General features: G+C 31.0%; 1 protein-coding gene across 2 annotated transcripts in view; it reads left to right on the forward strand.

Annotated features, from left to right (window-relative positions):
• LOC113518806 (cadherin-99C) overlaps positions 1-25,889 on the forward strand; it is a 169,658-nt gene that overhangs the window by 62,395 nt on the left and 81,374 nt on the right. For both annotated transcript variants that reach the window (XM_031914458.2, XM_031914496.2), the window contains exon 2: positions 4,792-4,840. The gene's annotated coding sequence lies outside the window, so the exon portion shown is untranslated. The remainder of the gene's footprint in view (positions 1-4,791; positions 4,841-25,889) is intronic.

A 25,889-nucleotide genomic window follows, 5' to 3' on the forward strand; every position in this document is an offset into this window, starting at 1 on the left:
GTCTATCATGCGAGTAGAACAAATTTATATTCGACAACATTGACATTTCACACAATTGCATAATGGCAATTATCATTTGTAATAAGTGAGAGTTCGTGTCTCTTTACCTTTCTATATTACAGTTCTCAGTATTCCTATATCATAATACAGTGTAATTATCTTAGTACTGGGAATATAATATAGTTTCGATATAGATTGTAAGTAATAATCCAATTCGTAATGTTTCTGTAATAAAATTTATCAAGTAACGCAAATGTTGGTAATATTGCAATTCTTAAAAAAAAATTATGAAACTGTATGTTGCTATACTGTGGCAATTCGTAATAAAATTCACAGAAACTACAGTTGCCATTGCATTGTTGACATATTTGACGGAGTATGCAGATGTTACTGTATTATGTCAATTTCCAACAAAATTTGACGATAATGCAGATTTTGTTACAGTGATGCATTTCTTAGTAAAATTGGCAGAAATTTCACATGTCATTCAAATGTTTCATTAAAAAAAGTATTGCTTTACTGTTCCAATACAAGTATAACAAACTGAAAAGGATTGCTGTATGTGATATAAGCACTGTTGAAATATTTTAAAGAATAGACAGGAAATGTAGAGGTACAATTTGTAAATTTGGCACAAATTATTCTTAACAATTAAAAAACTTGATATAAAATATAGATTTTTTTATACAATTTTGAATGGCAAACAAGCTCCGGCCCACCTGATGGAAAGTGGTAACCGTCGCCTATAGACATGAGCAGTACCATGAACATAATAGAGTATACTGTTTCGCCTATGATACCCCCCATGCGTTGCAATTCCTGAGGACTCAGGTGTTATTCCTCTGTACCCAGTAAATTCATGCCATATCCCACCCTTCAAACCGAAATACAGCCATGCAAACACAACTGCTTCATGATTGAAAGACGAATGGGACAGAGGTACCCAAGCAATCGACTTTTGTACAAAGATCTTGTTGTACTGCTGCGAATGTTGTAATGTCTAATAATATTTGACTAAGAAGTGTTGATGTTGCTGACGTGAACTTAGAAGAGTTCAATTATAATAATAAACTAAAGAATGTCATGAATCATCATCAATCTTCTGGGCGTTCACGCAAGCATTCAACGAAAGTGCATTGTGAGTATAATAGCGTATTCTGGTCAAATGGCTCGGTCATGAATTTAGGAGATAATATAATTCTTAGTGGATAATTTACTTAGGGAAGTAACGTTTTCACGATCTAGCTCAACGGCGAGCATTCGTCAGCTGCCTGGATAATTTCTTCCTTTTAACTTTATAATTATTCACAACCACTTTTATGTTTTAGATTGTAAGATTGTTGTTGGGCTATTGTCCGTGAGGTTCGAGTTATGTTTATACAACAATTATTTTCTTTAGACTGAGGTGACGTTTTTAACATCCATGGATGTGTTTCTGTTTGAAGGGTAGGATGTAGTAATGAAATTACAGGATACGGAGGGACAATATCTTAGTTCTGGGAGGAAAATATTGTTAGTATTAACTTCCACATTGCCAGGTCGATCTACGGCAGTTCCCCTGGGAACCATCAAATTTAATTCCGAGTAAATTTATCACGATAGGCCAACTGACCTGTCTTTTCATCCTCATTATTCATCTGTCACTGGTACCTCGCCAGGGTATACCGTTAGCGCAGGTAGAGTTGCCATTATATTGTCATCCATTATAATACATCTTAGTTTTCAGGTATAGCAACGCATGGTCATCACTGTTTACTATGTGATGGGCATGGTGCTGTTCATGTTATATTACCACACATTACCACTTATTATTAGATAGGATGTCAGCTCAGAAAAAAAATCTAGAATGTTACATACACCTAAAGCCAATTCTATAATAAACAAAGGGTTTTTATTGTTTGTTGTATTACTTACATTGTTTATTATTCGTGTGAGCCACGTAATTGTGATCACGAATACACGATTTAGATTCCCCGTCCCAACATACTGTTGGCATTTGCAATTATTTGGCTGCATACATTTGCTCCCTTGTTTATTACAATTATAATACAAGTAAAGGTGTGAGCAAAACTAAATACTGAAACACTTCCAAAAAGAAAAATTGTTAAGTTACATATTATAGGTATAATTATGTTGGTAATTAAATAATGTTGTGTATTTTATTTATATATAAGTAATAGTAGTTATATTATATACGAGTATAATTTACACTGTTTTAAGGATATTTAAAGTCACGATTGCCAACTATTCTATCACGCAGAGGCATTTGATTAAATGAACATTGAAATTAAGTGGTATAATAAATTATATAGTTTTATTACTTATACTATATTTTTTTATTAAAAACATATCTAATAGTAGTAAGCTGACGCGTCTTCACAATAAGTAATTTAACTTATTTATTACAGAATAAAAGTGAAAGAAATATATCCATTCGACCTATAATATGATATAGTCATTAGATACATTTTTTTGAACAATACTGTTGTGGTAAATGGAACACTCAATATGCTTACCATCATTACTGATTAATTTGCTTTGTTAACAGTATCTGGAAGATACTGTTAACAAAGCAAATTAATACTATACTACTCACCGAAGTTAGATAAATTGACAAACAAGTTTTTAAGTATCCGATTCGAACTCACGACCTTTGTATTGTATATTACTAAACCATAATACTCTCGATGATAGTAAAAAATAAACATTCTTCTTCTAAGCTACTTCTTTTAGGCAATAAGCTGATGGCTCATCTGATGGAAAGTGGTATATATAGACATGAACAGTATTATGGACATAACAGAGTATATTGTGGAGGGGAAAGGAATTGTTAGTAATGGAGACTGAGAATCCGATTGCAATATACCCAACCAGGTCGACCTCCTCGCGGTTCTCCCTGGGAACTATCATGATTAATTCCTGATGAATTCGTAATGATGGGCTAACTGGCCTGTTTTCTTTCTCATCGATCACCCTTCATTGGTGCTTCGCCAGCGTATCCCGTTAGCGCAGGCGGGGTTACCATACCATTTTCCTCCATAAAAAAAAGAGTATACTGTGGTACACTTAACGAGTTGCCATTCCTGGGGTCCAAGGTGTTATGCCTCTATATCCTGTAATACACTTCACGAGTTGCCATTCCTGGAAACCAAGGTGTTATGCCTCTGTACCCTATAATTTCACTGCTACATCTCATTTTTTAAACAGAAGCAGCTATGTAAACACAACTGTTCACGGTAGAAACACGAATGGAACAAAGATATTCCAGCAGACGACTTTTGTACAGTCTCCCATATTACATATTTACAAATGTCATTATAAAAGAAGTGAATTACGTGAGAGAAAATTAAAAACAAGTAAAATATTATCTTACAATAAGTAATAATATTACTCCATAATATTATTCTGCTCACGTCAAATATTTACTATATTCAGTAAAGTTGTTTTATAAAATTTATAACTCTTTACGAGGTCCAAGAATTCATATACAAGTATTTATGGCGTATTCGATATTGAAAAAGAGATAGTACCTTCTGGTTCTATTTAAAAGAGACATTTCTAAATAAAAAGTTCCATATTTGAAAATTGTAGAATAATTAATTTCCAGATAAATTCTGAACTGTTATTTTTTTTATATTTTATTTATTTAGGCTTATGTTGATCAATGTTAGGGTGTTTTTAGTAATTAGTCTGTGCGTTAATTGATGCAGCAGTACATGGGAATACATGGCTTAAGTTGGAAACATGTTTTTGTGCAATTAGTTTTTATGTTTTTATTATCTTATCATTGATGATATCTAAGATACATAGATGGCCTTTAGTTAGTTACCAACTATTATAAAGAGAGATACAAGAAACAAAATCTCATAGGGATCCCGTTTTACCGCTTTAGCTACTAGACCCAAAATAAATGTAAAAAGCCTAAATAATTAAATCTTTATTTATTATTATTATTTACTTTAAGTTACATTTAATCATAAACTAGACCTGTATAATTTAAGCCTGAGATATTTTTTTTTGTGAAAAAGCAAAGAACTTGTAAAACAAAGTTTTTTTTTTGTTCTAAAATTACAAAGTTTTGAATTCGCCTATAGTTTTGGTATGTTATGCAATGTCTATGCCGATTTTGACGAATGTACTAATTCTATTAAGATTTAAGACAGCTGTTAGTGGAACAAACTAATAAATTATTATAAACACGAGACTGACAAGGCTTGTTTATCACATAACATTTGTTTTGCGAAGTTTGATTTATTTCGAATGCGTCCTACGTTCGCACATTTCAACTTTTCTAATGTAATTTTATTCTCTCTCGTTATAGTGCCACATAAGGTATGGAGGCAATTGGTGTTGAATTTATAGTTAATTCTATTGATGTAACTATCATAAATTTTCTGTTGTGGATTCAGCGCAATTTTTTGCTCTTGTAGGGTTGGTATGGCCTTTTGTCTATTTTTTTTTTGTCAAGTTAATTTTATAATGTAACATATAGAGGTAACCGTTTTTTGTGGCTTTACTCGCATGAACAAAATAAAAATTAAAAATTAAGTATCCTATGTTTTAAATTAGGCTATAACCTATCTGTATGCAAAATTTTATTGAAATCCATGCATTCGTTTAATCGCGATTGAGTAACAAACATTTGAATATCCAGACATTTTTACAGTTTTCCTCATTTGTAATATTAGTAAGATAAGAAATCATTAAAGAAAAAAAATCATTACCTACAAATCGTTCTGTAAAATTGAATTATGTTTCAATCGACTTATCTATCCGTTTCATTGTTTTCAGATTCAATATGGCGGTGTGGTTATGAGATCGAACATACAACAACTTCTAGGTGAGTCCAGAATGCAAATGTATTATGCAAACAAACATGTTTATGCTATAAGCACATAATGAGTCTATTCAAACATTTAGGATCTATTTACACTATGACTTTCTCTTCAAATATCTTTGGCATCAAAAGACCGGTACGCAAATTTAGGCAAAGGAATATTATACAAATATATATTTTATGAAAATCTGATTATACAAATATGTATACTAACCTTATATGGATAAATGGTGTATTGGCAAATCAAAGGGTGTGGTGCTAAGCATATGAAAGAGGAATTAAGATTACTACCCACGGTGTTTGCTTGCAAATAGAGACATTAAATTATGTGAACACTGACACGGAATTGTATTAATAAATTATTGTTGTATTGTACAGGTACAAGTGGTTTATTTTTTTATATATATTTTTGTAACTTATGAAACATAGCCTATGTTGGTAGATCATGGTTGTTTATAAAAGTAATTATAGGTAACTTTAATTTTTTGAAATGACCTATTGCGGTATTGCAAGTATTTAAATTTAATGGTCGACGGATGGGCAGCAGCGTGCCTCTTAAAACATCAATAAAACCTTATTGCGGTTGCCAACTTGCCTGTGAAGCATGGTAAATATTGGAAAAACCCTCCTTAGGTGGAGGCCTTAATTTAGCATTGGATAATTAACGGTAGATATAACGATAGTGAAGTATTAAAAATTTTGAAAATATGTTTTTTTTTTTGCTATAGAATTAAGTGTTTTTATTAATATTAGGATACAATGGCTTTGAAAAGTTTCTGATTCCTCAGAAATTTTGTTTTGTCAATAAATACTATATAGAAAAGTAAACATTTATTCAAGTAAAGTATCACAATTGGAGATTCCCTGCAACTTCACTAGAAATGCAGGTTTCGTAGTGCGTCGTGAAATAAAGTATAACTGCATATTGAACGTAAATCAGTTCTATGCGTTCGGAATGCGAGATTGCCATGTTGCAAGTTGTGATCCTCGGCCAACTTCGACAGGTTTTGGATCGAGCTCGCTATCTAAAGCACTTTTGATCGCGTTAGGCAACACGACTTAATGCTTATAATGTTACAGGTTGTTTATTGGCGCTTTTGGTACTACTTCATAAATGTTCAGCTTATCTTATCCTGTGGGATACTGAATAAAGTCCTTACGTTTAATCGTAGTGTAAATATTCTCGTCTCAAAGTTCAATGCACATATACGGTTCTTGGGAACAAAATATCTCGAATTTAATAATATTAACAGTAAAGAGTAGCTCGTTTACTCATTTGCAAGGGATGAAAATACAAGTGTTAGTTTTAAAACTTCTTTAGTCATCGTTACTGTCGGTAATTTTTTTGCTTTCATTATAAAGATCTAGTGACATAGTTTTAAGAATATTTCTTTCTACCCATTTCTTTAGTTACAAATCTGTCTAAAGGTAGATAACAATACGCTTTGGACGAAAGTGTAGGTACGAGTTGTTTGTTGTACAAATTGTTACGGTAACTGGCATTTACGCTCGTGGAATCACTAATATGAAGTGGTGTCAATACGCTTGTATAGAATTCAAACATTAACTGTAAATAGATACCTTGTTTGGCTGTGTCTGCAGAAGTATTTTTAGATACACCCACTGTTAGATTAAAAGACAATAGAAATGTTAGTCATCCCACATTTTTTAGCATATTGTTTTTTATCCTTGTAAAATTTTATACTATTTCTAAAGCAAACAAGCCTATGAACATCATTGATGTTCTAAAAAATGTTCATTATCACAACTATCATTTATTGATAGTCCAATTTCAACAAACCAAGAAGTTACAGATTTTGTATACGAGAATTTAGAAGTTATATTGGTTATTTTGAATTTATGGCGGCTCGGGATTTAGATTGCCATAAGGAACGATCTTTGTAGCAATCTATAGGAGAGGACTGTGTTCAGCAGTAGCTAGTTAATGACTGATATGATGATAATGTTTGACTATATTGCATGTTACAATGAAACCAATATGTTCGTTGCTTTACGACAGAAATAATAAGATTGAACCAGACGGGTAAATAAAACTCTTTTCATTACATAATATGTATTCGTCTTATTTTTTTTTAATTCATATTTATTTATATATTTTTTGTATATATCGTTTAAACAACTTGACATGAAAAAATAGACAATGTAATTAAGTATATTGATTAAACTCAGATAATGCTTTGAAGATTAATCGTACATGTAAAGTGAACATAATTAGAATGTTTCTTGTCCGGACCTGACAAGATAAATTTATATATCGTGCATAATATAACACTAATGAACTAAACATTAATAGAATCATAGTGAAGTGTATAAAAAACTTCGAGTAAGAAATAAACAAGGTTAGAGATCGTAAGTTTAGTTTTTACAATACAAAATGTATAATTTATACTATTTTGGTAACTTCCTTGTTTTAGTCTTCTGTTCCTTTCCTTCATGTAAGTGAAGTTTTGGCTTTGATTCTCTAGTAGAGGATCAAAATTCAATTTATCGATGTACTGCGACTTTTTAATTGCCTTGAATTGATTTTTTTCTGGATATTGTTTTAGATTTTACATTAACAGCTGAAAATTTCATTAGATCTGATTAAAGAAATTAATTCTTCTAATTCTTGTTAAGTTTGTTATAGTTACAAATGTAGTAAACTGAATATGAAATGAAATAAAATGTAAAATTTATTATTGGCATCGAACAATCTTATATGGTTGTTGCACACGTTGCTTCAATATCATTAATTCGATCTCAGAGCTACAAGAAGCTTTAGAGCTAATAAGGTCTTTTACAGCTGCAACGCGAGAATTTGAGATCTCAGTTCGAAGATTGGAAATACGGGTCTAGATTGCGTCAACGCACGTCTCTATATGGGATCGAGTTTCAATGTTCACTTTGTTATTTGTTTTTTTTTTTAACCTTAAATAGGGTAGATACTAAATGATATAGTCCTAGTTGGTATTTATATATTTTCTTAAATGTTCTTTAGTTCCATGGACATCTTTTCAGTGACAACTTTAAGAAAACCCTTATTTTCCTAGTAGTAGTTTAAATGTTGATTCTTTTCCTGTCTGGTTGGATTGTAAGTAGTAATTTATTACGTTCAATTTAATTGCTGAAAACAAGTTATTTATAATAGTTTTATTTTTAAACAAGTGAATTAAGTAGAATTGTATAAATTTCGTTAATTTTGCAATCGTTAATGTTTACTCCTGTATTGGTCCCATACTAATTTTGTCAAGATTGTGTTCGCCGTTTTATTTATTTTTGATAAGCTAAATCTAAATCATCATAATAGCTAACGGTAATAGTTTATAGTGATCTGTCATTCGTTTTGCATTCTCAGTTTGTTTCATCGAAATATCTAGTTAGTGTATTTCCTACTCACCGTGTATTTTCATTCCCTGTTTACTCTAAATAACGGTACAGGCTCTATCGCTGCCCTGGCATAATTTGATAATACTTCTGCACAGAACCAATCGTTGTAAGGAGGCTTCATAATTGAACCTATAAATTTAATAGTGAAAATGATTATTTGTTAGTTAAACATATATTAAATTGTGAAATGTGAATTGTAATTTATCATAACATCTCGCTCCTTCATTTTCCTTACGCATATTGCCTTACGCATTTATGTATGTGAATGTAAACAATTCTTTTTTTTCTTTGTTATGCATTTTTTTTTTTTATTATTGTCCATGTGGATAATGTGTTTATCACATTGGCGGCGTTTATAATTTTCCATTAATGATCTGTAAATTAAAATTTCACTTTGATGTTACAACATAATAATTTTTTTCTGAATTATTAAAATTGATTCAGAATAGTTCATTCAATATTTTACATTTAGTTTTTATTGATTTGTAACATAATAGTTTCTCTAAATTATCAATTTAATATTTTAATTTTACAGACAAGTTTAGGGAATTGAATTGACCCCATTATATTATTTATTTTTCTATAATACAGTTGTTATTGGATTCATCTAAGATTATATGTATATTTATAGCATTAGTTAAATTTTTCATAGCGTTATCTTAATATGTAAAGTTATGTATCTATGTTGTTGCAACAAGTAACGGATATTCTAACAAATCAGCCTATTTAGATGCGATGTTACGAGCTTACGGGAAAAGTTGTAACTTCTCAATAATGATCGATGTTTTTTATCTAATCAAATCTCGGTTCTTATTATGTCTTAAGTGTTATAAGATTTTCGATTGTCTAACTAGTGAATGCAATAAAACAGAAGGCATCTACCGTTACTATACTCTAATTTGACCGTTATAATTTCTTCCCATCATCTGTACGCTTTTATTCGTCTAATGGTTCAAGTAACAATTATGACAACTTGGTTTAACGGCCTTATAGTGTTACGTCATCACGTAACGGTGGTGGACGTCATCTGAATATCAGACGAACCATCAGCGATATGGTCATTTACATACATATATTCAGCACGTTTGTAATATGAATGAAATCTTGTGGTGACATACATAGTTCATTCATTGAAAACAGCAGGTGTAATAGCAGAGCAAACAATTATTATGATTTTAAAATATAAAATTATGTGACCAGTCAATATTTATTAGATTATGAAAAATCATATTGGGTTAGGTTCTTTCAGTCGCAGTCGTTTGCTCTGCCATAAAATATAATATATAGATGAATGGCCATTTATCTTTATAAATGGTTATTTAAATCGTCAGTCGTCACAATGATGGGAATATACGTATACAATGTACGAAATATTGAAGGAAAACTTATCAATTGTAAAATTAAATTTTGAAAAATCAGTTTAGAATATTTTTGTATTACTACTCTAAAAAGGAGTGTAATGTTGTCCGTTTGTTTTTGAACGTAAGCGAGTTTCTCTATATACCTCTATAACTTCTAAATATCTGCACAGATTTGGATAGATTAGGTTTTTTAGCATTTTTACATTATCCTGAGTGACAAAAGGTATATTTTTTACTGTTTGGTAGGGTAGCAATTTGCGCCTATAATATGCAAAACAATTAACTTGTAATTATTAGGTGAAAATAATGTTTATATAATATAATATAATTTGTTTGGTTAAATATACTGTTTTATCAATCAATGTTGTCTCTTCAATATCAGGACAAATTAGTGCGGGATCTCGAAAATGTTCAATTAGAAAATTTTGATATTAAAGGCGTTCACCTTTATGTACGTGTTACTTAATAAAATTATCAATGTAAAAAAAAAATACATTAATCGCAATTTAAAATTATATGTAACATTATTTCAATATTCGGATATCAATTACTCACTTTACACAATACTTTCAGTGTTAAGTAGTTCAAAATTGAACTAATTACGAAACACGCGTGATATTAAATAATTGGACAATAAACTGGTTCGTTTTGAGCTTTAAACCTAAGTGGCGCGACATACAAAATTTACGCAATTTTATCTACCTTTTGTAACTCAAGAATGTTGTACTTTTCGTAATGATTTATGTAGAATGTGATGGAATGTTAATGCAGTAAGATTGTAACTTCATATAACTTGATAGCCATATCATAAAATTTAAGTTTAAATATAAATCAAAATAAATGAGTGATGCATATTTAGGTTGGCTTGGTTTGGCTGTTTTATTTGATTGCTAGAGAAAAGTGAGTTGTAATTTTTTGGGTGAATGTATTTATTTATGTATGATACATGTTCAGATCTTTGCATCAAAAAGTGGCTTAAATGGCTTGATCAGTTTTTATTAAATGGGTTGCTAGTTTTTATCAGTTATGAGATTGACAGTCTACATGACAATATAAAAATATTACGATACGACAATGAATCGTGTTTTTCGTAACTGTACTGATCATTTGTCGATGTGTATAAGTTACTTTCACGTTTAAAAGCTGGATGTTTACGTTTAAAATGATGGAATTTTGTTAGTTACAGATTATTTTCTTCGAAAATTTGTTGGCCTGATATTGCTTGTAGTGATGCATACTTAAAGTCTTCCAATTTATTTTTTTATTCCAAATCAATTTGGCTTGGTGCTCGATACTTTATTCTTTTTTGATATTCTATTAAGATCCAACAAACAAAGTAACGAAGTAAAACAAATTTTACTGTCTCATAATACATAACAAGATTAATCACGTTTATGGGTGTGTCAGGTTATAAACACCGCCTACATAGTAACCATATGAATTACACGAGCATCATAATCATTTATCATAAATGTGTATACTTTTTAATTGGAAGCGAATACCCGTCTGACGAGTATACTCGCCCTAAATTCGGGACCTGTTTGATGGGTACAACGAAAACCGCTAACCACTCGAGGCCAAATCCAGTACAACACGTGGTCTTGTTAATCGTCTTCAACAGAAGAAAATTCTCAATTCCCTTGTATTTTACGTAAGTAATGTAATATCTTATCCAATCCAGAAAGGAATTCTTTTCGCAATCATTTTATTATATTTGAATTATGTATTTGAATCGATTATTTTATTTTGTGATCTAAATTGGGTTCTGATTTTGAGAATATATCTACTTATCGATAATCGATATATTTATTTACTTAAGTTTATTGATCAAACAAATATGGTACAAAAGGCGGACATAAAATATAAAACGAAGATGCTGACTGATATTTGACATTGATATCTTCAATTTATTGGTATAAAAGTTATAAATCGTTACGTGACCAATAAAAAAAAAATACAATCCTTCATTACTTTTTGTATTCGAATATCAATTCCGAATAGGATTGATGATAATTAATTTATAGCTAATTATCATAATAACAGTTGATGTGTTATTTATTGGATTTGTATCCAATCTGGTTTGTGTAGCATCCCTACGCTTGGCATATAGATATCTCTATCTCGGGTCGATGCGCTGCATAGATTTCGCGCACTCAGATACAGCCTCTAAATACCGATCGTAGTGATTCTCGATAAGCGATACGTAAGCGATCTCGATTGTCTAGTACCGTTTGAGTACTGAACGCTAAATTATCGCTCACGTTTTGCTACTGAACGTGGCGCCCACTGTTACGGTGCTTAAATGTTTTCAAAGGGAGGTAAACGACGTTCTCGTAATGTTTAAATTACAGGTGAACTTGATATCACTGCAACAAACTGCATTGTTGGTATAATTTTACTATTTTACTTTAAAAATAAAATTGAACGTAAAGAAATGCTAACAAAGAATAATAGAAACGACATTATCTACATATCAGAAATTAATGAATTCAGATTTTGGGGTTTATTTTTGTTGTCGTTTTCTAAATCTCTCGTATTCTTTACAATTCTTTTTTTAAACGTTTGCAGAATGATATTTTGGTATGAGGTGAAATTTTTTATTTGTAACTGCATGATTTGCAAGAATGCATATGCTGCATGTAATGTTCTTTATGGGAACTAACCTGTCCTGATTATTACTACTTTTTAATTTACACTTGACTTTACAAAGTTTTACTAATAATTATTATATGGTACATATTCAATCTTTCTTAAAATAGAAACGTTCTAGTTTTTTTTCATTCAATGGTATTTGACAAACTGGATTAGATCTGGCTGGATCTACATAAATAAAATGAACAAGAATAAACTAAGGAAGTAACAGTATTGAGTTACTTAAAATAAGATATTTTTAGTTAAGTATTCATATACTTATCTAGCTCAAATGCGAACAGAGTTCTTGCAACATCTTAAAACAATATCGTTAAAACCATTGGTACTGTTAAAGTATTAATTGTATCTCTTCAAATAATATGTTGTGATAGTGTAAAAGTATTGCTTTACACTAAAGCAATAACGTCCTGATTGTGAACGACGCTCTTTAGAACTGGATATAGTGAGTTTTCCGTTACAATTATTGACTATGTCATGGTACGTTCCGTGTTGTCATTATGTAGATTGACACTTAAATTATTGAATTTATTTGTTCAAATAATATTACGTGATGCTCTGAAACAAAGGTTTTGTATTATATGAAAGTAATAATATTCTGATTGTGGGCGATGCTCGCTCGAGTTGGTCGTAGTGAGTTTTCCGTTACAGTTATTGCCCACAACGTAATGGTTCGTTCCGCATTGTTTTTATTATGTATCTATTACGAGTACAACACCATTCAATTATATTATTACTTGGTTTGCTTTAGCATGTAGTTTTTTCGGTCTGTGTTTCGTCAATGTTTGAAATTGTTACTTTTTATTATTTGCGCGATAAATTTGTTTTTCTTTAGAGTTTTCAAATTTGTATGTTTATTTTTGATTTAACACTTTATAATTAATTTATATACAGTTTCATATTTATTAATTAAATTGTAACTTATTATTACTTAGGCATTATTTTAAAAGCATTTTATAATATGTAATTGCATGTTTACAAATTAGTCGACTTTTAATTGAAGTATTGTTAATTTTAAATTGTCGGAATAATTTTGCATTAAGCAAACAATTTTATTCAATTTAAAACAAGGTTAATAAATTAGAAAGTAAATTTGTAGTTTATCAATCTTTTATCAATATCAACATTTAAGTCAAATAAAATTAAATTGGGCCTGATCGAAACACTGTTTAAGTTGATACTGTCTGAAAAAAGAACATTGATTAAATTTCGATTCGAATGTAGAGCTCGACGTGTTTATCGATCCCGATCGATTTATTTGTTATTACGATGCAGTTATCATGTAGACAATTCGGACATTTTATTTGTGACCGGCGTTAGGCATGAAACAAACTGGTAAATTTTTACAGTGAAACGTTTCGTAATTGCGATTGGGCAGATATTATTGTTTTCCGAGTCAACGATCAGATTCAATTGCTTGCGAATTAGTTCAATTAGGCAACAGAGGCGGTGAATTTAGTAAAAAACCGGTAGCTGCGAATATTGTTTTAAAGGTTCCGTATTTTTACCTTTAATATTCAACTTTATTGCAAAGATATAGTTCACGAACTAAGTATCTGATTTCTTCCTTATGGTGCAACTGGTATTGTAAATGTGAAAGTTTATAAATATCTTGAAAAGTCTGTTACTTAGTGAGAAGCATATGTGGTTGAAAGGTTTTGTACTTGTGTATGTATCATATATTTGTATAATTTATATGTTTTAATGTATGGTAGAAAAACCACAATTGAAGATAGTAACACAGGTGTCATTAACGTTACATTATATCTATGAAGCTCATGGTGCTGTTCTTATCTATAGACGAAGATTGCCACTTTCTATCACCTGGACTGACACCTTGATTGGCCTTTCCCGTTATAAAAAGAAATTAATAATAATATCAATAAATCTATTTTTTATGCAACTTAGAATGGCAAACAAGTTAAAGCCACACTTTATGGTAAGTAATAACGTCTCCTATAGATATGAACAGTACCATGGACATTACAGAGTATACTTTGCTCCCATGATACCTTTCATGCGTTGCCATTTCTAAGGGTTAAGGTATTAAGCTTTTACATATTTATCGTTGAAACCTGTTCATACCTTCAGAAATCTATTCTAAATATTATGTTTCTAATTATGTCTATCGTTTATATTTAAACAGGTCTTACTTAACAACTATGTAGTTACAAAATTTCTTTCAGGTTTACGGATGCAAGCATTCAGTATTATGGGTAACAATATCGAACGTTTCTTATTGTTCTTCATATACCATATACCACAAACTAAGCGTTCTTTGGCCCATTCTCTTCAGACCAGTATAAATGTAAATATACTTCTTATCCGCGGACAGATATCGTGTCTCGTTTTGCATATCGAGCTCGACTATCTAACGTTAGGGGTTAATCAAATATCTAATGAATCAATTTGCGATTTGAAACGTATTCTTGGTGGCCTTTTATGTCGAGCTATCCGGAGATAGCGGTCTTTGGAGTAAGCCATGTATTATGATAAACGTTTTAGCATTATGGAATGCAGTTTGTATTGGTGAATGTATTCCTTTGTTTCCCAAATAATGTATTCATAAGTAATATATATTATTGATTTTTTTTTTAAAAAAAGATTCTTGACTCCTTGATGCTGATAGAAAGAGTTTAAATATTGCACATTTTATCATACTGTTTATTTTGTTGTCTATGTTACATTAAAGTCTCATTTAAAAAAAATGGGATTTATTTTTTATGATAAATATTATATTACTTTTTTAATAAGTGTAAATAAAAACAGAATGGCGTAATTACCCCATTTGGGATTACAATTCACAACTATATATGAACATATTTTATTAATAGATTATTATTATTATGTTGAAATTATAAAATCATCAATATTTTAGCCATTAACTGCTGAACATATGTCATAAATATCACAAAACTCACTTTGATTATTTGATATTAATTATCTATAATGGTCATACCATTTTTGGATTAAACAAACTAAACAAATTAAAATTTATTTGTAAGCCTTGTTAATTAAACGTTAGATCGGAAACGTAGATAATTGTGCTGTCCCATCGCAATTAATAGGAATGAGAAACGTATCGAAAGCGAACAATTATTGTGTCGGCAACAGGAAAACGTCCAGATAGGCCACCTGTCTTCCCATAGCTCGTAACGAAGCTCAATTTATATGACGCAGACACGTAGGCGGGTGTTTAGGTGCACTGTAAGTAGGGTTGCCATACGATAGAAATAATCCCGATACGTGAGGACTTGTAGACTGGTCCCGATCAAGCAAGATTATGGTCGCATTTTAGAATTATTAGCATTTTTAATCTATTCTCCAATAAAGTTCAAAATTCGTTTAAATGCTTTTTTTGTGGCTAATAACGTTGCCAAGTCTAAAATGATATTGGTGTTTTATTGCATAATCGATAATGTTTACTCTCGTCTCATATTAAATTTCCGTTTTTCTTTGCAAAAAAAGAATTGTTTGTTTTTGAGCAAAAAAATTATGGATGTAAGTATATATTTATGTAAATATATATTTATTTATCTCATAAAATAACAACATAATAAAATTTACAGCTATATAGGTTACAAATTAAAACAATCTTTGTGAGAGACTGGTGTCGGATACAATCCAGCGTTCTTCGTAATTCACATATATTTTATACGTTACAATTAATTTCAAATTTTTAAAACAATACTGTACAGTACCTTTTAATTCCAAACTAAGTAGAGGTTGTTTATAGGTTCTAGACAACTGATAGAAATACTTAAATACTTTTTTCATAAATGCATACACGTAACAATATTTACAATACATACAAAATAGGAAATTATATACATAAAAACATGCTCATATATGTGTACATAATTGCATATTATCAATTTCTGAACAAGTTATAAAGAACTGTCCTGAGTCATCTGCATCCACTGACTCTACAATGCATTTGAGGTCGTCTCTTCGTCTAGTAGAGGATCGTCCTACACTACGTTTTTCCGTACGGGGTTGCCACTCAAGTATCTTTCTTATCAGCAGTGGATAGGTAATGGCTGAAATGATATTGATGATGATTATCAATTTTTATTAAATTATGTATGGTAACCCTAGCTTTAATACATGTCTGAACATTTTAACATAAAATGCCCACGGTACGAAAGTATAAATGTATTTTATTGTGATATTATGGACGCATGAGAGTTATTGATCTAGGGCTGGACACATCGAGCGGTTAAATGTTTATGTGCATCTTTGTTTCAGTTCAAAACTCTAGTTCTATTACTTCTTGTCGTTAACTTCAATTTGTAGCTAATTAGACATATTTACAAGTTTGTTTTTTAACACATTATTGATTTAGTACACTTTTCATCATATCAGCCTTTAACTATCCACTTCTGAACATGAGGGGTTTTGCCAGTTGTTGCTACGCTTGACAGGCGGATTGGGAACCGCAGTTAGGCTTTACAGAGGTTTTTAAGAGGGATGCTGCTCCCCAACTCTCGCCCTCCCTTAGTCACCTCTTACAACACTCACGGGAAAGGAAAGGGTGGCTTATTCTATGCCGGGACCACATGGTCAAATCCAATGGCTGGAACATTTATAGTGTTCCTATTTTAATAGTCGTGATTGTCAGTACTTAGTGAAACCTTGTTTACATATTGATATTATTAGAAAACACTTCTACTTATAATTTACTTTATGTTTTTCTACATATGTTAGACAGGGAGATCTAAGTGTTATCGCCTATATTAACACGATATTTTATTACTACCCAAAGTATCCCGCGTCTTCACTCTTGTGAATCAATACATAATGTATGCGCTAAATTAAGATATAACCTATCTGTGTACAAAATTTAATTCAAAATTGTTTAGTAGTTTTTGCGTGAAAGACAAACATCCATCTATCAATTCGTCCATCCTTATAAACTTTCTCATTTATTATATTAATATTTTTATTGATTCGTTCATAATATATGCTCTTTTATTTCGAAGATTTAAGTTTTTTCTATTAAGGTGGATTTGGATTTAACCTAAAAGTATTAAGAGCATGCAACAAGAGCTTGAAAATGGAATCAGGGTCTTTAAAAAGCAGCTTTACGCGAATCGTAAAACGATTCATTTTGTATATTCCGCCGAGTTTAACAGGCATCTCGTGCTGAGAGCGCAATATTAATGGACTAGTACAGTTTTATAGACGGATTGTGTAAAATGAACTGTATTATAATTCGTGTAGAGTAGGTTTTTAATTATTCAAGAATGTAAAATATAGTTCGCGAACGAAGTTAAGGCGTTGAAAAATGTAAATTCAATTTAAAAAAAATCAGACTTGAATGTGTCATTTTACTTATGGCTTATGGGAACTTGTTAGCACGGTCCGGGGTGTGCAATTGCTGTCCATAATAAAGTAATGTTGATTATTTATTACACCATATCGCAGTACCTGTGATAAACGTAGGCGTACTCTCACGGGCCACTTTGATATGTAAAGTTTAAATGCAGATACTGTGTTCTGCATTTTATCAGTACTATATTATAATTTATGACACTTTGAGCACTGAATTGCTAATATTTAAGGTTATATAGGTCAGTTTTGCAAATAGTGCTTTAAATGTATCCAAAACATAATAATAAATAAATTTAAACATTTTAAGTAATCCCCGAAATGTGTGAATAGATCTTGACACTAAGAATCATCTCGTTTAGCTTTCAAATAAAAAAACGCATCAAAAATGGGCTATTCGTTTACTCACACAGACACACAAAGACGTCAAATTTATAACACCCCTTTTTTGCATCGGGGTCTAAAAAGAGTAATTTGCGTGTGTGCATGTATATATTATCTATGTTATATTACGTTTGACAAACTTACACACACGAGTATGTTTATAATAATAATCTATTAGTAATACAGGGCGTAGAACCTGTTTGGGATTAGATGGCGCTGTGTAACGTGTCTAGTGGTAGGTTTTTGTAGTTTTCAACCGACTTCTAAAAGAAGGATGTTCTCAGTTTGGTTGTATTTTTTTATGTTTGTTACCTCATAACTTCGTTAGTTGTAAACCGATTTGGAAAATTATTTTTTATCTTAAAGGATATATTTACAGATTTGTCCTATAGAAATTTTATCAAATTGAGTTCAGTTTAGTTTTTAAATTAACTGATTATACCACAATTGAAGTCGGTGTTTGTGGAACACAATCTTAATTATACAGTGGTTTATTTAAATGGATAATAATGGAATAGTAACCCCGGTTGCGCTAACGGTATATGCTGTCGAGATACCAGTGAGGGATTGTGGGTGTGAATGAAAAGATAGATCAGTTAGCCTATCGTGACGAATTCACTTGGAATTTATTTATTTAAAGGAACACCAATAGCATATTGCATTATAACATATATAACAAACATTAAATATAATATAATATTAATGCACATGCCTATTATAGGTATTCATAGCATTTACTTTAACATAGTTATACAGTGCGAGAAAATTAAGTAACAATTATAATGAATTAAATAACACAATAGTTTCCAGGATGAACTGTGAGGAGATCGATCGATTACTCACAGTGGATTAGTAGCATTACAGGGTGTATTGCTAGCAATAGGGCTACTAAACCCCATTATTACCAATCCCTTCTCTCTCATTATACAGTGGCAGGTAAGTAGGTTTTATAATTATGTACATAATGACGGTTGGGTAGTTGTTTAGTCTGAAAAGCAAGATAGATCAATGTTATCTCTAACACAAGATTTCACATCTAAGATGTGGTTTTTGTTTCATTCATGAGTACGACTTTGCAGTATAGGATGTCGGCAGCACCAGACTCATATTTATTTATGTGTTTCCCAGTACTTAGTCGGTATATTATCCACTGATTCCAGTATCATTTACGTAATATACCTTTACTCTTACCGCCACGAGCAGAAAGTTAAGATTTAATACTACCAAATAAATATTGCAGTTATGATGTTTTTTACTGATTTATTTTGCAGCGGTACTAAAAATTTTAGGTTCATTTCAATGAATTCAAAATTCCACTTTGTTCCAAATAATCATCAACAGTACTAGTATATTTTGCTGCTGAACGTACACACGTAATACATATAATCATACATTTACACACACAAACATGATAAAGTATTTTTTTATTATTTTTATAATAATTAAAATGGTAAACGGCCCACTTGATGGAAAATGGTAACTGTCGCCTGTTGATATGAATTGTACCATGGACATTTTAGAAGTCACTATGAGGCCTGTGAAACCCTCCATGCATTACCATTTCTAAGGACTAAAATGTAATTTCACTGTCGTATCTCACCCTTCAAACCGAAACAGGCATACAAGCAAAGCTGCCTAAAGGCAACGTATGGTACAAAGGTAACCATGTAGAAGATTTCCTCTGGTCAATGTATTCTTTATATATATTTTTTTATACAACTTAGATCGGCAAACAATCTGACAGCCCACCTGATGGAAAGTGGTAACCGTCGCCTATAGACATGAGCAGTACCATGGACATAACAGAGTATACTGTTTCGCTCATGATACCCCCCATGCGTTGCCATTCCTGAGGACTCAGGTGTTATTCCTCTGTACCCAGTAAATTCACGCCATATCCCACCCTTCAAATCGAAACACAGCTATGCAAACACAATTGCTTTACGGTTGAAACACGAATGGGACAGAGGTACCCAAGCAATCGACTTTTGTACAAAGTCTCCCTCTGGAATTGAAAGTGTGATATAAAAACTATATTGAAGCATAGTAAAAGTGAATTATAATCCTGATTGTTGATATATATTAAAACCTTCATCGTTAAAAACTTTAGTTGAAAAACTTCTTTAGAATGGTCATATTCATTGGTATGGCTGTTTTTATTCAAATTCTAAGCTAGTTCACTGAATATGCATGTCGGCTACAGTCTGGTATTTATGATTTATGTGTTCTCAAGCCTTATTCGGTTATCGTCCACAATTCTAAGCGTTGATTTAGAGCTTTGTATAACGTTTATTAACATAGCTTCTTCTTGAACAATACTTATTGTGTATGCTTTTACATAAATCATGTTTCCTTATAGTTCAACGACTTAACATGCAATTGTGTTTAACAACTATGCCGTTACGTTTTCACTATCTTTTAGCGGCTTGTTAGCCTATTTGTAGTGATTGTGAATAAACTGTCGTACTGACTTTAAAACAAAGGGCAAAACGATTTACGTACTATTATTACAGGGAAACAGTAAATTTCTGAAATCTTCCTGCATGCAAGAGACAAGTTTTTAGTGAATGACAACTACGTCTACGCTATTTGTATATGTTGATTGGATACCAGTGAAGGATGATAGGTGAGGATGAATCCCCGCTTGGTAAGCCAGTCATGATGGATTCCCCAAGAACTAAAAATTACCAATACAGTTTTTATGAAAAATCTCATGCAGGCTAGCAATGGGACTGTGACCTCCTTATTAATAACAATTCCTTCCCCCGCAAGGTATTTTTTTTAATGAATTAAAATGGAATGGTAACCCGATGTACCCTGGCGGGGCATCTGTGAGAGTTGATAGGTGAGGATGAAAGTAAGTCAGTTGGTCCATTATAAAAAAAATTAACAAGGAATAACCACTGTGTATTTCAGGGGGAACCGCGTGAATGTTGACTTGATATGGTATATTGCTAGCAATGGGAGTTTTTAGACTTTATTGCTAACAATTCTTCCCCCTCCCCAAGTGAATAGTTGTGTTGTATAATGGTATTCATGCTTATACTATATTTATACTTCATATAAGTGTTCATAATATTAACACATAAGTTCCAAATTTTTTTTTTTTGATACAACACTGAAGAAGCACTTTGAATTATAAGGTTTTTGTCGAGGATACGGAACTTTAGAGTGAAAATTATTAAAGTAAACACGTCCCTACTGTGAACACATGTCATTCGAAGAACTGTAGGCGAGTAAATAAATTAGAGTATAGAGTACTGGTAAAGTACATTGAACCGCTTTTATTATCACATGTCACGGATATAGGCCTTCGTTATCATGTAAGTTGTAAAGATAATTCTTAATTGTAGAATACTATACAGTTATTTTGAATGAATTAGTTATTTCTCAAAAGTAATTGAAAGGTTGACTAGTAGAGAACAATGCTACTAGCATTAAGTCCGCCTGTTGTACCATATTTCCTTTTGGTTAATAAAGTTATTTAAATAAATAAAATAGTTACTGATACAATTAACTGTATATTTTTATTAACTACTAGCTTTTATTGGTTACTTTATCTGCGTGACCAGGATATGTTCACTAATCGGGATAAAAAGTAACCTATGTGCTTCTCCATCCTATATAGTAGGTACCTGTAAATAATAAATTCCATTACGATTGCAGTCGTGAAGGCGTCAAGAAGTAAACAAACTTACTTTCACATTTGTAACATTAATAAGGATTGTTTAAAAAGAAGAAAAGTTTGCACCAGTTGATATTTGGATTTCGTAAGTTTCTGGCAGGTCGAGGTCGCCATTTTTATTTTATACTGTAGTCATGTAGATTAAAACGTTCCCACAATTAAGTTAAATTTAACGTTCTCTCGTTTATTCAAATCCATCAAGGCATAAGAATACTGTATGTATTTGTTTCGACTACAAATTACGCCAAAGAAGCGGACGTAAAGCACTTTCACACTCAATATACATTATCTTCATTTCATCAGTAGTTAAGTAAAAACCTTCAATATTTTATAAACCGCTAGTTCATTACATCGTAGTTGGAGCTTAAAATTGACGACTTTAAAAAAAGTACGAGTAGTTTTACACTCTTATTCATATAAAAATCAAATGTCTCATAAACCTTGCTATTGAACTGTTTTGTTTCTTTCTTTTATGCTACATTCCCAATTTAAAAGAAAGTGACAAAACAGTTCAATAGCTAAAATAGGATTGTAGTAAGTTAGTAGTTTTTAGTTTTTTGTAAGGTTAATGTATAATTTGTGGTAGTCGTATTCGTATTCTTTCGTGATGTAAATAGAAACCAATACTTGGAACATATGGGTTTGTATCGTTTCGAATCAAGCGAAAGGTACATTATTTTTTTTCAATTTATTTATATAACATTCTTGAATGTAAGATATGTCAATTAGTATTTTATTCATTTGCAATAGTTTTATTGTTAAAAGTAAATTCATGAGTTCATATTATATTTTAAAATAATAACAAAGTAATTTAATCCAGTTATTATTATTATTACCTTAAAATTTGCAATAGTTGTTAAAGATGCATAAAGTTAAGTTCAAAATTTGTGTACAAATTCAGGTATGATAAAATGTGATTTAATAAACGAATAAAAATATATGTAATAATACTGTAACGCCAGAAAAACGTGTTTATAAGCGTTTTAAGCTTACTTACTCACTACCTTTTGATAGGAACGCTTACATCATTTACTAACTAAACTAACTTTTTATTCGTGTCGTTGCGGTCAGACGTTTCATTTCACAAGAAAAGATTAGTATTGGTAATCTTTAGGACTACTTTTTGCGAACCAATTAAAGTTTCTAAATTTTTTGCCTTCAATCATCTTAATTGGTAATTTTGCGAAAATGGCGATGTCAGAATTTATTAATTTAGTGCCATAAGTGTTAGTGAAAACTGAACTCTAACTCCTTTACTTCAAAATCGTTATTTGAAAAAAAAAAACTGCATAGAGCCTTTATATGAATGCAATGATTTATTCATTTGTTAACGAGCTGCATGGATTTTAATAATTAAGGTTTTATACTTAATTTTCAAAATTACTCTTCGTAAAAACGAGGAGGGTCTCAATAAGGTAAGTGAATGGAGGAAAATTCTTTATTGTTCCCTTCAAACAATGATACTGATTAGAAAGATTAACAAAATGTATACAAAAAAATATTAACTTAATTATATAAAAGATAAAACACAATGGTGGTTATATGTTTTTTTTTTACTTAAAAGATAAGATGATGGCCCACCTGATAAAATGGCAATCGTCGCCCATAAAGAGCAGTACCATTCTTTTTTGCCATTCCTGAGGACTCAGATGTTATTCCTCTGTACCCAGTAAATTCACGCCATATCCCACCCTTCAAACCGAAACACAGCATGCAAACACAACTGCTTCACGGTAGAAACACGAATAGGACAGAGGTACTCAAGCAATCGACCTTTGTACAAAGTCTCCCTCTGGTGGCTTCTTACTTTAGAAACTGACGTTAGGCAGGCGGCCGTAAAACTATAGGTTCTTTTTGTAATATAGATATAAAACATATTACGCTGACCCCAAATAATAATTGCGATAAGGGTAGGAAGATGATGACTTTAGAATTCCATTATTTATAAACTGATTTGGAAAATTATTTATTTGAAAGGATGTACTATCAGAATAGTCCCATATAAATTTCTTAAAATTCGGTTTAGTAATTTGGCATTATTAATTTCTCTTAAAATAACTGGTCAGTTTTGTTACGATTCAAGTAGATGTTTTTTTTTTTTTTGTGAATTAAAATTTAGTTGTATCCAATCAACAGTTGATTGAACTTTAGATGAGTCAGTGTACCTATAAGAAATTAAATGGAACTTTAGTCTTTTGAAGCGCGAAGTGAGTTCCAAGAAATCTAATTTAAAATAAACGATTTTATAGCTTGTATACTATAAAATCATGATTACAATTAAAATAACCTACGTAAGTACATGTTAAATAGTATAAATATAAAAAGGTAACCTATTTGAGGATTATTTAAAATATTTATTAACAGTGAAACATAGTTGAGCAATGTGTATGTTTTATTCGTGAGAAATTCACACATAGCTAAAGTATTCATTTGTGCTATCTCGATTTCTAAAAATGAGATAGGAATACAATACAAACAAATCCGTCCATCGGCATATTTGCTATTTCAAGTTACTTATTAGAAAATGTTATGAAGTACATTACAGTTTAGTACGTCTTGCATGTATGATTTAGTTTATCTTAATGAGTAGTTGAAGTGTTAAGTTAGTAAACATGTGTCGGTTTTAGATTTTTAACGTAAATTATCTGCACATTTAATTTACTAGTACCTACTGTACGTCGCATATTATTTGTTTGTTACCGTTTGAAATTCTTCGCTTTTTCTGCTTCATTCGTCAAATACTGAGTAACGTTATAAAATAGGAAGTCAGGGAATGGAACCGATTTAGTGGTTGAGCACAGCGGGCGGCGGTACAACTTGCTGAGAGCTTTGTTAAGATTATTACAAATTACCTGTCGATGAGGAAGTTCCGTATTGAATGTTTTGCGATGATATATATATATATATATATATATATATATATATATATATATATATATATATATATATATATATATATATAAATCATGTTATTCATTTATCTATCTATTATATACACATTTTACATCTATGTACTATAAATATAAAAAACAAGACCTTAAAAAATATTCTATACAGTACGTGTATACTTAATTTCATAGTAATGGGAGGAAGGGATTGTCAGTAACAGGGATTACCGACCCCATTGCTAGCAATATACCCAATCAGCTCGATCTCCACGCGGTTCTCTCTGGAAAATATTGTTATTGATTCTTAATGAATTCGTCACGATAAGCCAGTTGGCCTGCTTTCATCCTCTCCTATCATCCCTCACTGGTGCTCCGTCAACGTATACCGTTAGCACAGGCGGGGCTACAATTCCATTATCATACATTAAAAAAAATCATAGTGATTGTTCAAGCCCTAAAGCGCTATAAGGTAACAAATAAATAAACTCACTTTCATATTTATAATATTAAGTAAGACTATCTAGTTGTTTGGAATCACAAACATTGGAAGTCTACAACTGTTATTATTAGATTTTATCTAACTTGTTCAATGATGAACGTTTTGAAGCAATGGGAAAACTGCTTATTAAACCTGATATATATTTTATTTGTTGCCAGTCTAAATTAACTTATTGATATACGGATAACGGAAAAATTATCTTTATTTTACTTCACTATGGCCATTTCCCTCATGATAATTATAATCATGATCCATTGTTCATAGCTGATACTGTCTCTCTCATATTTCATTATAAAATACAATGTAACGACATATTCCGCTACCTCTTTTAAGCCGCGCAAACTTTTATGTTAGTTTAATTTTAAGGCTCTTTTTAGTTTGCATTAATATTAAATTATTAAATGTTATTATCATTGGCTAATTTATTTTTTTCTTCCTGTCCTTTAACTGCGAGTTTAATCTGAATTTCTGCAAGCAAATCTAGTGACTGACTTCAGTGAATATTCTAAGTCACTACGTACAATATCAGTAGTTTTTTTTTTTTTTTTATTTTGTATAAGATTGTGTCTCACAAAAAAGAAATCGACTTTAATTGTGACAAAATTAGTTATTTTGAATTAAAACTAAATGACAATTTTGATAAAAAAAATATGGCAAAATTTTATGAGGGAACATAAAAAAAACCGAATTGAAAACCTCCTTTTTAAAGTAGGTTAATAAAACAAAACGTATTCGTAATGTCGCCTGCATTAATTGTTACATGACACCTCTCCTTTGTCAAACCTTACGTTTCTTTCTTACCTCTTTGATAATTTTTATTTTCTCAGTAATAGTATACTACTCGTAAATGGACTATTTTTTTTTTAAT

The sequence above is a fragment of the Galleria mellonella genome, unplaced genomic scaffold (genome assembly GCF_026898425.1).
Source record: "Galleria mellonella isolate WM207_F2 unplaced genomic scaffold, CSIRO_AGI_GalMel_v1 utg44, whole genome shotgun sequence".
Classification (NCBI taxonomy): Eukaryota; Metazoa; Arthropoda; class Insecta; order Lepidoptera; family Pyralidae; genus Galleria; species Galleria mellonella.